Raw genomic sequence first — 13,710 nt, forward strand, 5'->3', positions numbered from 1 at the left:
TAGGAGGCAAGCGCCTCGGCGGCTTCTTTGGCATTACGACATTGTTCCCTTTTGGAACCTTCTTCACGCGTGGCGGCGGGGACCTTCCTGCACCATTGTCTTTCTTCAAACTTGCAATGGTGGCTCTAGACGTTGGCTCCTTCTTCTTAGGTCTTCTCTCGAGCTGCATGGCCGTTAGGCGGACTTGTCCTTCCGTCTTCGGCACCTGGACCATGTGCACCATACATGATCTTCCTTGCTCCATGACTAGAAGTCGTTGGAGGTAAGGGTCGATCACTGCGTGGCACTGTTGGAAGAACTCCTGCCCAAGAATTATGTCAAAAAGATCTACAGGAGCAACAGTGAAGTTGGTCTTACCTTGCCACTCGCCCAGCATTATGCTTACTCCATGTGCAACTCCATTCACAGGAGTCGGGGGTGCATTAACTGTCCTGAGTTGGGCGCTGCTTGGACTGTAACTCAGCCCCAACCTCGTTGCTGCCTTCTTGGTCATGAGATTGACCTCTGCACCCGTGTCGACCAAAGCACAAGCGGACTTTCCATTGATCTTAAGGTCGACATAATGCACGCCGTATCCTCTTGGCTTCTCTGGCTGCTCGGTGATTGCTCCGCATAGCCCTATCAAGCCCAACTGCGTCGTCCTTTCGCCTTGTTCTTGCTCCTGGGCGTCTTTCTCCTTCCGCTCTCGCAGGATGGCACCAAGGCTCTTCAGTTCATGGCACTTTGCATAGCCATGCGGTCCGCCGCATATGTAGCAACCACCTTTGTTGGCAACCTCTGTCTTCCTCTCCGCGTTGCCATGACGTCCAGACTTATTGCCATCGGACTTATAGGTGTCATGTTTTTTGGGATGTGGCCCCTGATCCTCGCCTTCGCCACGATCTCCACCACCATGGTCATGACTACCTCTTATCTCTTCTCCTCTGGCTCTGTCGGGCTTCTCCTGCCTGAAGTCTGTCAAAGCTTCGGCCTGCGTGATGGCTTCGTCTATGGTCCTGACTTGCCGACGTTCCAACTCCGTCCTGGCCCAATTTTGCAGCCCATCCATGAAGTGAAACAACATATCATCATCCGTGAGGTTAGGAATTTGAAGTGTGAGGGTAGTGAACTCCTGCACATATGCGCGGATGCTGCCCGTTTGCTTCAGTTCCCTAAACTTGCGCTTCGCCTCATAGATGACGTTGTTAGGGAAGAAGGCCTTCTTGAACTCTTCCCGGAATTTCTCCCAGGTGTTGATAGTGCACGTCACCTTCCCTATACGTGTCGCGACTTGGGGGTGCTCTCGGGTCGTGACAGTGGTACCCTATCCAAGTTAGTGTGCCGGACGTGACACCTGATCCCATAAATGCATCAGAACGTGGCACCCGATCTAAGTTAGTGTGTTGGAACATAACACCCGATCAATTCAAAAAGCTACAATCACAATCACAATCACAATGTACATTCTCATAATCATAAAATCAAGTGTTGATTTATGACATGGAATCATTCATTCATGCTCATTTACTATTAGTGTGATCAATAATGCAACATTCGCATACATACATGTATTATAATGAAGTAATTACTAACATACATCACACCAACATGAAATCATAACCATCACCTACCTCGAACAAAGCTTGAATCTCCTAAGAAACTTGATTCTTCCCTTTTCGGATTCTTTCCGCTTGTTCTTAATCTACAAACAATCAATATAACGCGAGGATCAATAAACAAGACCTAATTACCCGGATCATAATCAATAATATCAACCCTAGGTCAAACCCTTGATCCCCATACCCAGATTAGGGCTTTTTCCACCATAATTCCCATATCAAAACCCTCCCTCATCGATAATTACCCAAGAAACTAAGTTCTACGAATAGAAACATGGATTCGGGGAGTAAAAACCTTACATTTAGCCTTAAGAATGGTGAAAACCCATTAAGAACACACATGGTATCGTCTCCTAGCTCTCAAGAAAGAAACTTGCAGAAAATTATGATTTTGGGGTTTATTTCCGACTTAATTCGCGACTGGCCTGCTATGGCGTCCCCCATCCCGCCATGCGACCCCTTCCTAGCAGGAAAATCCTGCCATAGTGGCTTGCACGGAACTAGTGAGTCGGATTAAGAGTTCCGAACCCCCATTTCACTACACACCTTCATCCTATGACACTCAGAAATTACCCGTTCACGCTAAGATCAATTTCGGGAGTTCTACTCGCCTGAATTCGATTTCATAAAGTCATACGAGTTCCTTAATGTCTTAGCTATCTACTCATGTGATCAAATTCATATTTAGATTTCCCATTTGTTACCAGATTTCCCTAGACCTTACTAACTCTGATTTCGTTTAAATCTGGACTAGGCTAGGAAATTTCAAGTTTCTACCAAAAAGTTTTTCGGCCCAAAAATTTTCCCCGTTGGCTTTTCTATAACGACGGGAACAAGTTGTTAAAATAGATATCAATTTACCCATCACTCGTCCCCGAGTGACAAACTAGGAAATACGGGCTAACGTTAGAGTATAGTAGTACCTGAATCGACGAACAACTGGGGATACTTGTCTCTTATGTCCTTCTCGGTTTCCCAAATAGATTCCTCAACGGGACGATGCTTCCACTGAACTTTCACGGACTTAATCTCCTTCAGCTTCCGGACATCACGATCAAGAATTCCAATCGGTTCCTCCTCGTATTGGAGGTCCTTGTCTAACAACACTGAGTCCCACTTTATGATGTAATCCCCGTCACCATGATATCTCTTCAACATGGATACATGAAATACCGGATGAACTCCCAATAGGTTAGGAGGTAAGGCCAATTTATAAGCCACTGGCCCTACACAAGCAATATCTCAAATGGACTAATGTATCGAGGACTAATGTCACGGACTTAGAGTCTTACTAATGCTCCATGCGGCACTTGACAACTTACTCACGAATCTTTCACGATCTTGTAAGCTCAAGTAAGCCCTTTATGCTAGGATCGCTAAGGAAATGTAAAGGAAGACTTAGAAAGATTAAAGAGAATTTTTGGAAGAAGGCTTTTGTATTAGCTTGGAAGGAATGCTTTACAACTTTGCTTGCTTGCTTTCTTGGTTGGATGCCTTGCAAATGAATGGCACCCTCTATTTATACTAACTCCTAGGGACTAAAGTGCAATTTAAATTTACTTTACAAGTCCCTAACTATTTACATTTTGGTCCTAGTTCTAGAACTTTCAACACATTCTAGGACCTTCCAGGACTTTCTTGAAGTTTCTACATTATTCTAGAGAATTCTAGAGAATTCTCTAGTCTTCTTGAATAATCTAGAGGGTTCTAGAGTCTTCCGGAAACCTCTCCACAACTTTAGACCCTTCCGCCCCTATCCGGACGCAAAATTTCACTGTGATGTGACGGGACGTGACACTCTCCCCCACCTATTGATAACGCAAAATTTCACTGTGATGTGACGGGACGTGACACTAAGCTTGCCTTTATTGCCAAATCTCATCACCTCTTTCATAGGTAATACCTTAAGAAGAACCTTCTCACCAGTCTGAAATGCCATGTCCCTCACCTTATGGTATGCATACTTTTTCTGTCTACTTTGGGCCTCTAAAAGCTTAGCTTGGATGCTTCTTACCTTATCCAAGGCATCATTCACTAAATCAACCCCCAAAGGCTTCACATCTCCAACCTCAAACCATTCTATGGGTGATCTACATACCCTCCCATAGAGTGCCTCAAACGGTGCCATATATATGTTGGAGTGATAACTATCATTATAAGAGAACTCACACAACGGTAGGAACTTATCCCAATGCCCTCAAAAGTCAATCACACATGCCCTCTCAACATGTTTCTAACACTTGAATAGTCCTCTCTGATTGTCCGTCCGTCTATGGATGGAAGTTGTACTAAAAGTGAGTTGTGTGCCTAATTCATCATGTAATTTTCTCCAAAACTTGGATGTGAACTGCGTTCCATGCTCTGAGATGATAGAGAGGGGCACCCCGTGCAGCCCTACTATCTCTTTTACATATACCTTAGCCAACTACTGAGCATTATAATCTATTCTGACCGGAATAAAATGGGTTGACTTAGTCAATCTGTAAACCATTACCCAAATAGAATCAAACTTTTCCAAAGTTTTCGGAAAACCAACCACAAAATCCATGGCTATCCTTTCCCACTTCTATTCCAGAATTGACATTCTATGAAGAAACCCTGTCGGCCTTTGATGTTCATACTTCACTTGTTGGAAATTTTGACACTTAGCCACAAACTCCGCTATATCTTTCTTCATGCCAGGCCACCAATAAAGTTGCTTCAAATCTCGGTACATCTTGGTCAACCTTGTCAGATGCGTAGCGATAGAAGCAAACTTATTCACAAATCGACGATAGTAGCTAGCGCGCCTCACAAAACTCCTAACTTCAGTCACAGAGATAGGCCGAACCCAGTTCTTAACCGCTTCAATCTTTTGAGGATCTACCATTACCCCTTCTTTTGAAACTACATGCCCCAAAAAGGTAACCAAAGTCAACCAAAATTCACACTTGGAAAATTTTGCATACAACTTTTGTTTCCCAAGAACACCCAGAAGAATACGAAGATGATCGGCATGCTCTTCCGTACTCTTTGAATAAACCAGAATGTCATCAATAAATACTATCACAAACGAATCAAGAAATGGTTTGAACACCCCATTCATCAAACTCATGAATGTTGCAGGTGCACTTGTCAACCCAAATGACATTACTAAAAACTCATAGTGCCCATAACGGGTCCTAAATGTCGTCTTCAGCACATCCTCATGCCTAATCTTTAACTGATGGTAACCAGACCTTCGATCAATCTTAGAGAAAACTGATGCACCTTGCAATTGGTGAAAAAGATCATATATTCGAGGCAATGGGTACTTGTTTCGAATGGTAACCCTATTCAATTGCCGGTAATCTATACACACCTGCATACTACCATTTTTTTTCTTAACAAACAATACAGGAGCACCCTACGGTGAATCACTAGGACGGATAAAACCCTTATCAAGAAGTTCTTGGATTTGAGCCTTAAGCTCCCTCAACTCTACCGGGGCCATGCGATATGGAGAGATAGAAATGGGGTGGGTACCAGGTTCCAAATCAATGTAGAAATCTATATCTTTATCCGGAGGCATATCGGGTAAATCAGTAGGAAACACTTCTCTAAATTCTGACTACACAGGAATAGACTCAATAGAGGGAGACTCAACCTCAACATCCCGAATGTAAGCCAAATAGCCCGAATGGAGGATATGATCTTAGCTTGCTTAGGCTTGTACACCCCTTCCCACTCCAACTCATGCCTAAGATTATGTCAAAGTCAATCATACTCAAAATCACCATATCAACCCAAGTCTGAAAACCCATAAACAAGATAGGACAAGCACGATAGACATAGGTTACTATGACAGACTCTCCAACGGGGGTAGAAACATGGATGGGGGCATCAAGCATATCACAAATCATATAAAACTCTGAGGCAAATCGCACAGACACATAAGAATAAGTAGAACCAGGATCAAATAACACATTAGCCATCCAATCATAGACAAGAATGGTACCTGTGATCACTGCATCAGAAGACTCTGCCTCGCTCTTTCCCGGAAAGGCATAACACTGAGCCCTATCATCTTGACATGTGACTTCCCTACCTGGTTGCACTGTACCTCTGCCTACATTACTATTTCCCCAACCTCCACGGCCTCGCTGATTTCCCTCCTTGCCTATCTTGTGGACGTCCTCGATCATTATTACCATTTCCCATGGGTACCACTGCTCTAGACTGCTGCTGCACGGAATCCATCATACGCAGGTGGGGACATCTCTCCTCATATGCCCAGATTCTCCATAGTTATAACAAGTGCGATCAAAAGATGGTCTGCTGCCTGCCGAAGGTGCGACTCCCTGGCTATCCTTGATTATCCTGAATCAAATTCTGAGGTGGAGTTCCTGAGTAATTACCTGTAGAAGCGGGCATATCGGACTGAATTGGTCGGGCTGCAAATGTCGGCCTCCTTGAACCTCTGGAGTAAGAACCCTTAAAGTTACCTGAATTCTTGGCTTTCTTAGCCAATGCCTTAGCCTGACCGTCTCACCTTACCCCTTCCACTTTCTTCACAAAATATGTTACCTCATTGAAGCTTTTTTCTTGTAGAGGTCATATGAACAGACAATACCTGCAACTCAGAATTTAGTCCCTTAACAAATAGTCAGATCCTTTCTTCCTCAGTAGTCACCAATTGCGTAGCATATCTAGACAAGGCATGAAACTTAGCCTCATAAGCAGCCACATACATACCACCTTGCTCCAAAGCTATAAACTCATCCTTCTTACGATCTCTCAAGGTTTGGGGAATATATTTCTCCAAAAATAGAGCATGAAACTGAGTCCAAGTGAGTGGGGGTAAAGCTGAAGATCTACATTCCACAAAGCTCTTCACCACTGCTTAGCCTCACCTTGAAGTTGGAAGGTCACAAACTCTACTCCATGTTGATGGACAATTCCCAACTTATGAAGCCTCTCATAACAAACTAGGATGAACTCATAAGCGTCCTCACTCTTGGACCCATGGAACACAGGCAGTTTCAATTTCAAGAACTTAGTCAACATCTCATGTTCATTACCAGTCATAACAGGACCAACAAAGGACGGAAGAAAGCATCAATACCTACAGTTCCACCCACCTTAGGGACAATGATAGCAATAGGGGATTGGCGGGAGCTTGAGTCGCTTGAACTGAGGGAAGAACTCCATGACCAACCAATCCTTTTAGGAACGACATAATCTATTGAGCTAACACTGGATCTAAGGGAGGAATAATTGTAGTCTCATCCTGCACCTCGTCTTCTTGTCCAACAACCTCGACATTCTCCTCTATCTCTTCATGATGCGCAATAGGATTCTCATTTCTGGGAGCATTCTCAACCGGAGCTCCATCCCTAGAAGGTGTTACCCTTCCTCGACCTCTGCCCTTTGCTCGTCCTCTACCCCTGCCTCGACCGCGACGTCTCACTGTGGATTCCTCAGCTGGCGTATTGACGGGAGATACGGGCCTGACATTATTGAACATAGGTTAACCATCTGCGGACAGAAGAGTGAAGGAGATTAGATACCAATTTGGATCACCAGATACCAATTGGAACCAATTTATAGCATGAAAAGAGACAAAAGAAAATAGAGAAATTTCCTAAAGTCCTATAGCCTCTCGAAGAAAAGTACAGACGTCTCTGTACTATTCCGCAAAACTCTACTAGACTCGTTTTGGTACATCAAAATCAACGAACCTAGGGCTCTGATACCAACTTTGTCACGACCCAGACCGTCGTGATTGGCACCCACACTAACCCTCCAGTGGGAGAACCATTACTACAACCCCAAACTGAACAACTCAAACAAAAACTACGGCATTTAAAGATACAGAAGCATGTTTAAATGCAAGAATAAAGTAGAGTTCCCATAAACTCCAAAAGATCTAACAATGACTAACAAAACATTGTGAAAAAACTCCCTAGAACCTGAAAGTCAATATATCAAAACTCCAACAAGAACCGTAAGTCTAAACAAGAAGGGGTACAACCCCAAATTAACACAAGGAACCTAAAGCACTAGTCTAAGTCCGAAGATGTGGACATAAACAAAAAGAGAACTCATGGCAACCTAGAAGAACTAGCTCACCCTTGAATTCGATTGATCACTGATCTTCTAAGCGAGGTCTGTTAATAGCCGCCTGAAGATGCCCTATACTCAACAAAGAAAGAGCAAGTGCAGTATCAGTACACAACCACAGTGTACTGGTAGGATCACTCGACTATTCCAATAAGTGAAACACATGCAAATAACCACAACATTAAAAGAAACATGCATATACCGAGCATATACAATATTAGTCATCATTTCAAATTCAATGTACAATTCCACATTCTCAATAATACACAATTATGCCAAGTCAGTAGTCCTCTCATGAAACCCACACCCAAACTGTTAGTGTACCGGTACGTGGTACCCTATCCAAGTTAGTGTGTTGGATGTGACACCCGATCCCATATATGCGCCAGAACGTGGCACGCGATCCAAGTTAGTGTGTTAGAACGTAACACCCTATCCATTCAACAAGCCACAATCACAATCATAATGTACATTCTCATAATCATACAATCAAGTGTTGATTCATGACATACAATCATTCATTCATGCTCATTTACTATTAGTGTGATCAATAATGCAACATTCACATACATACATGTAGTATAATGAAGTAATTACAAACATACATCACACCAACATGAAATCACAACCATCACCTACCTCGAACAAAGCTTGAATCTCCTAAGAAACTTGATTCTTCCCTTTCCAGATTCTTTTCGCTTGTTCTTAGTCTACAAACAATCAATATAACGCGAAGATCAATAAATAAGACCTAATTACCCGGATCATAATCAATAATATCAACCCTAGGTCAAACTCTTGATCCCCATACCTAGATTAGGGTTTTTCCCACCATAATTCTCATATCAAAACCCTCCCCCATCGATAATTACCCAAGAAACTAAGCTCTACAGATCGAAACATGGATTCGGGGAGTAAAAACCTTACCTTTAGCCTCAAGAATGGTGAAAAACCGTCAAGAACGCACCTGGGGTCGTCTTCTAGCTCTCAAGAACGAAACTTGCAGAAAATAACGATTTTGGAATTTATTTCTAACTTAATTCGCGATTGGCCCGCAATGACAGGCCCCATCCCACCACAGCGGCCCCGCCCTAGTGGGAAAAATCCCTCCACAACGGTTTGCACGGAACCAGTGAGTCGGATTAAGAGTTTCAAACCCACATTTCACAACACACCTTCATTCTATGACACTCAGAAAGTACATGTTCACGCTAAGATTAGTTTCAGGAGTTCTACTCGCCCGAATTCAATCCCGTAAAGTTGTACGGGTTCCTTAACGTCTTAGCTATGTACTCATATGATCAAATTCATATTTAGATTTCCCATTTGTTACTAGATTTCCCTAGACCTTAGTGACTCTAATTTCGTCCAAATCTGGACTAGGCTAGGATATTTCAAGTTACTACCAAAAAAAAATTCAGCCCAAAAATTTTCTCCGTTGGCTTTTCTATTACGACGGGAACAAGTTGTTACACCAGTAGGCATGTAAGAGTATCTTGCAAGCCATCAATTACAACAAGTAGGTTCCAGAGGATTAAAATTTGGGTATAAATAATACTATAATGAGTAAGAATATGCAATAGAGATTAGATAGGCATCGACTTTTAACCTTGAAGTTTTGTTAATGGGCCAGAAAGCAAAAATTAAAAATTCAAGACTCTCCATTTTTAAGGTCATTAGGTACATACAATATAACTCCCAAGGTTACACTTTAACCATACAGGCCAGGTTAAAAATACTTTCAACTTTTTTTCCCTACGTACTTTCTTCCTTTCGTAATAATAGTGCAAGCTAGTCAGATTTTTACTTTATAATTGAAAAATAATCATTATTATAAAGTTTAGAATAATTTTACATTGAAACTTTATAATAATATCCTGGAGTAAATATTGATAATTGATATTAGATTTCTGATCGTAGCATGTTATAACATATTAAATTATGTTGATAGTGTAAAAAATTCTTTATACTAATGACGATTAATTACCCTTCCACATTTTCAACTCGGCAGTATTCCATGAACTGTGTACATTCAATTTTAATTTTCTTGGCTCCAACGTTGCATACAATTAGTCATGAAAAAAAGTTGTTATAATAAGTTTGAGAAAATGATCAAAATGGTACTTCATGTTTAGGGGTTGAATTATTTTGATCCTTGATATATACTATTTGATTGAAATAGTCCTTAATGTATGTAAAATGGGTATCATTTTGGTCCTGAACCCTAAATTTGACTATCCTCTATTTCTCCTTGCCCGCTCCTCTCTAGTTTTTCAGAGCATGTTCTTCCTCAATAATAGAGAATTTATTATATGGGTATACTGAAAATACACCAGACTCAGTGAAGGGGCATAAAAACCTCACCTATTGATTTCATCCTTTGTTAAATTAACCAATTAGCTAATCCAATTCATAATTCAATCAATTCACCCAAAAAAATTATAAATTAATAGTAATAAAATAATAGAAAATTTCTTATGTGGTTATATTATCCATAAGCATGGATATGCTACAACTCTGTAACATTATATTTCAAGTTTTATTTTGTGTACCGTCCTCGAAGGGATAACTCTTTTTAGATATTTTTTTTGAATTCAACCAAAGTATTGTCATTCATATCATTAACAGAAAATGGAACAACCTGCTCAAATAATTAAGTACCATTGAAATTTTGTAAAAGAAAATGAAGAGTTGACAGTGAAAAAGTAGCAAAAAAACTAATAGGAATGTAAAATTTATCTATATTAGAAATTAATGAACAAAAAATAGAAGAAAGTACAAAAATGAAAAGAGATGATTTAATGAAAATAAAACTAATTTAGGAAGAGGATTCCGTTAAAGAGAAACAGAAAGGGCGGCAGAGCATTCTAGGAGATGAGAGAAATGAGTTTGGGAAGGAGAAGAGAGAGATGAGCTTGGGAAGGGGATGTTAGTTTTTAACGGAGGATAGTCAAATTTACGGTTTAGTTTTAGGACCAAAATGATACCCATTTTACATACATTAAGGACTATTTCAATCACTTGGTAGATATCACGAACCAAAATAATTCAACCCCTATACATGAAGGACCATTTTGATCATTTTCTATTAAGTTTGATGGATAAATTAAAGGGGATTATCATTTTCATTAATTATTATAAGTATCTAGCTTATCATATAACCATCTTGTTAATTTCTAACCTTGAACTACTGCCCTTGAACTGGTGCATATAGTTGTCAAGCTTTGCAAAATGAAGAGGATGTTCTTCCCTAAAATAATTAAACACCCAATAAATTAATTAATCAATGTATAATTATTTATGTTTAAGAAGAAAAAAAACTCACAATGATTGGTCAATGTTATGGATTAACCTAGCAGAATCATTACAAAACAAAGTAACAACTTCTTCCACAAAGTTAGGAGTAGCATCATCTTGTAGCTCTTCCAACTCAATAAATTGTTCATCAACATATTCCTGCACCCATGAAAGTGACTCAAACCAATTAAAACTTACTATCTAATTAAAATGGTCTCATTTTGAATAGTTCAAGGACAAAAAAATTAGTTATTTTTTTTGTTTTGGAGCAACAGATAGTAGAAAGGATAACTTTGAGCTATTTAACTAGTTGTAGGAAATTTTGTAATATTTGATACTATATCAATGTCCCTAATAATAAACGCAAAAAAGAAGAAGAGGAACCTAATCGAAAAGGGACTGCCTAAGGCTAGCAACTTGACGATGTAAGTTATTATTTCTTTCCATACAAGTAACGATGAATTATAGACACACAAATAGAGTAATTGAAAGATAATAAATAATACTAATACTTAGAATCTTAGATATTGTATGTTGAATATGAAAAAAGGGAATGGGAAATGGAACAAGGGTAAAGGTGGTTTATATAGCAGCAGAAAAGGGACTTAAGGCGAACCTAGCTTAGAAGATATGGGTTTAAGGTTCACCTGAATCGAATTTTTTTCCTCCAAATTTAGTAAGAAATTTATTAAATATTTATAAGAAATTTGTGTACAAATCAAGAGAAAGTATATAATAATTTTTTTTTGTTTCCCACATGATGTCTGGTAATTATCACGTGCAATATGAAGTATGTGAAAAATTAGTAGTAAGGATGATAAATCATGGTGGACTATGACAAGTACTGAAAAATTTAGTGTTTTAAATTTCTGAGAATTGCTGAGGCAGAAAAAAGATATTAATGAGGATTTGAAGTTTTTACGAATACACAGATTTATCTTTAAAATTACTATAGAAATTCTCTTAGAACATGATACATATTTTGGATGGGAGTTGGGAGATTCCATGAAGTGCGGTTCTGAAGGTCAATCCCATTAAATTTCTGAGATCCTTCTTATTAGTAAGAGTATAACATTCCCTCCAAATATAATATTATTGTTGACTTTTTTACTAATCTAATTTTTGTTTTTGTACGAGAATTTTAGTTTTATCTTTTTTTAGGATATTCTAGTGATGAAAGAAAAATAATTAACATGGACAAAAGGGGCACCTCCCATATCAGAAGAAAAATTTAAGATTAGTAGATGTATGTTTTCAAAATATATGACTTCAACTTGATACAAATAGCATCATTGTCATTTGTCACAATTTAAAAAGGATAAGATGTTACAATATCTCTCTTAGATATATCAACGCCTAAAATAATTTTATTTGATTTGTGTATTTACACCTGATGAGAGTTCTGGTAGAAGAGGACTTGGCAGCTGTCCAGAGGAGGATGGGGCACCCAATTGCTAACACCACTCCGATTCCCCCCAGCACAACCCTAGAGCTTGAGATGCTTTATCGTGAGCTGCTCCAGGAGAGGAGGAAGGTTCTGGCGAGGGACCGTCTGTTGGTTCGGATATGAAAGGCAGTGAAGATCATGTTCACTTGCATCACCCCCAAACAGGAGATTCCCATAGTTGACAAATAGTTGACAAGGGAGATTTCCAGCAATTCTCTTGTCTGGAGGAGGCCATGACAGGCCTGGTGCCCCCGTAGGATCTAGACTCCGACGATGACACCTCCCAATCTCAGGGTTCTTGATTGTTTCTTCTCCCCTCTTTGGGCTTGTATTTTAGGACAAATCTTTACCTTATTTTTATCTTTTCGCCTTTCTTTTATGTTTTGTAAGCACATGGATGCTAATTTTTGCTGTCTGATACAACCGCTATTTAAATATTAAGATTATGACTTCCTATTCTATTGTTGAGCACTGTTTGACTTGCAGGGGTTAGTTTGGATTCCATTCGGGGTCCGAATTTGTGACTAGGAAAAACAGGGAGACGGGGCTGAGATTCTGTCTCGCCCTGTCCCGCTCTGGCGGGAGGAATCCTGGACTGGCGACCTCGCCTTGGCGGGAACAATCCCGCCCCAGTGGCCCAAACGGAAACAGAATCCCTGCCAACAATTTTTCTGGGTTTTTCTCTATTCTAAATTTCGCAAAGGTTCCCAGCTTTACCAGACAATTTTAGGATAATTCCCTTAGTTAGATAGTTCATATCTACCCGAGTCAATCTCAATAATACACACCCAACTCGTTCTCCTTAATTCAACACCATAACCCGCACATCCCCAAGATACACCTAGACACTTACACGACCCTTAGTCAAGCGCAGGGCACGTCAAGATTTGTTTTACGAATCACCTTATGACTCATCTAGACCCTTGCCTCGAACTTAGTCAGGACCTTCTTTTCACAACGAGTTTCACGATACATTTACATCTTGCATAACTTCAACAACTAGGCCAACGTTTTGCACGTAACAAAAGTCAGACACACATTTATAGTACACAAAATCATATCATCACATTCAAGCATGTTCAACTTCACATTCATAGTTAATTCAGAAACAGGAAGCACACATTCACAGTTTCCAAGCTGCACTCACAGAAAATTCAATTATTAGTTAGTTCGCTCCATGGATGACCATTCCTGATCATCCATGTATTTCTACCGCCCCTAGGACTAAATACCAATTGGAACATTCTCAGTTCCAATTTGCCTTGTTTGTGGCCCCTCCGTCGTGAC

At 40.1% G+C, this 13,710-nt stretch overlaps 1 pseudogene; it reads right to left on the minus strand.

The window, feature by feature from the left end:
- The window catches only part of LOC102594439 (histidine-containing phosphotransfer protein 4-like), a 15,199-nt pseudogene extending 3,776 nt beyond the window's left edge, over window positions 1-11,423 (minus strand).
- Between the last annotated feature and the right edge of the window lie 2,287 nt (window positions 11,424-13,710).

The sequence above is a fragment of the Solanum tuberosum genome, unplaced genomic scaffold (genome assembly GCF_000226075.1).
Source record: "Solanum tuberosum cultivar DM 1-3 516 R44 unplaced genomic scaffold, SolTub_3.0 scf00674, whole genome shotgun sequence".
Taxonomy (NCBI): Eukaryota; Viridiplantae; Streptophyta; class Magnoliopsida; order Solanales; family Solanaceae; genus Solanum; species Solanum tuberosum.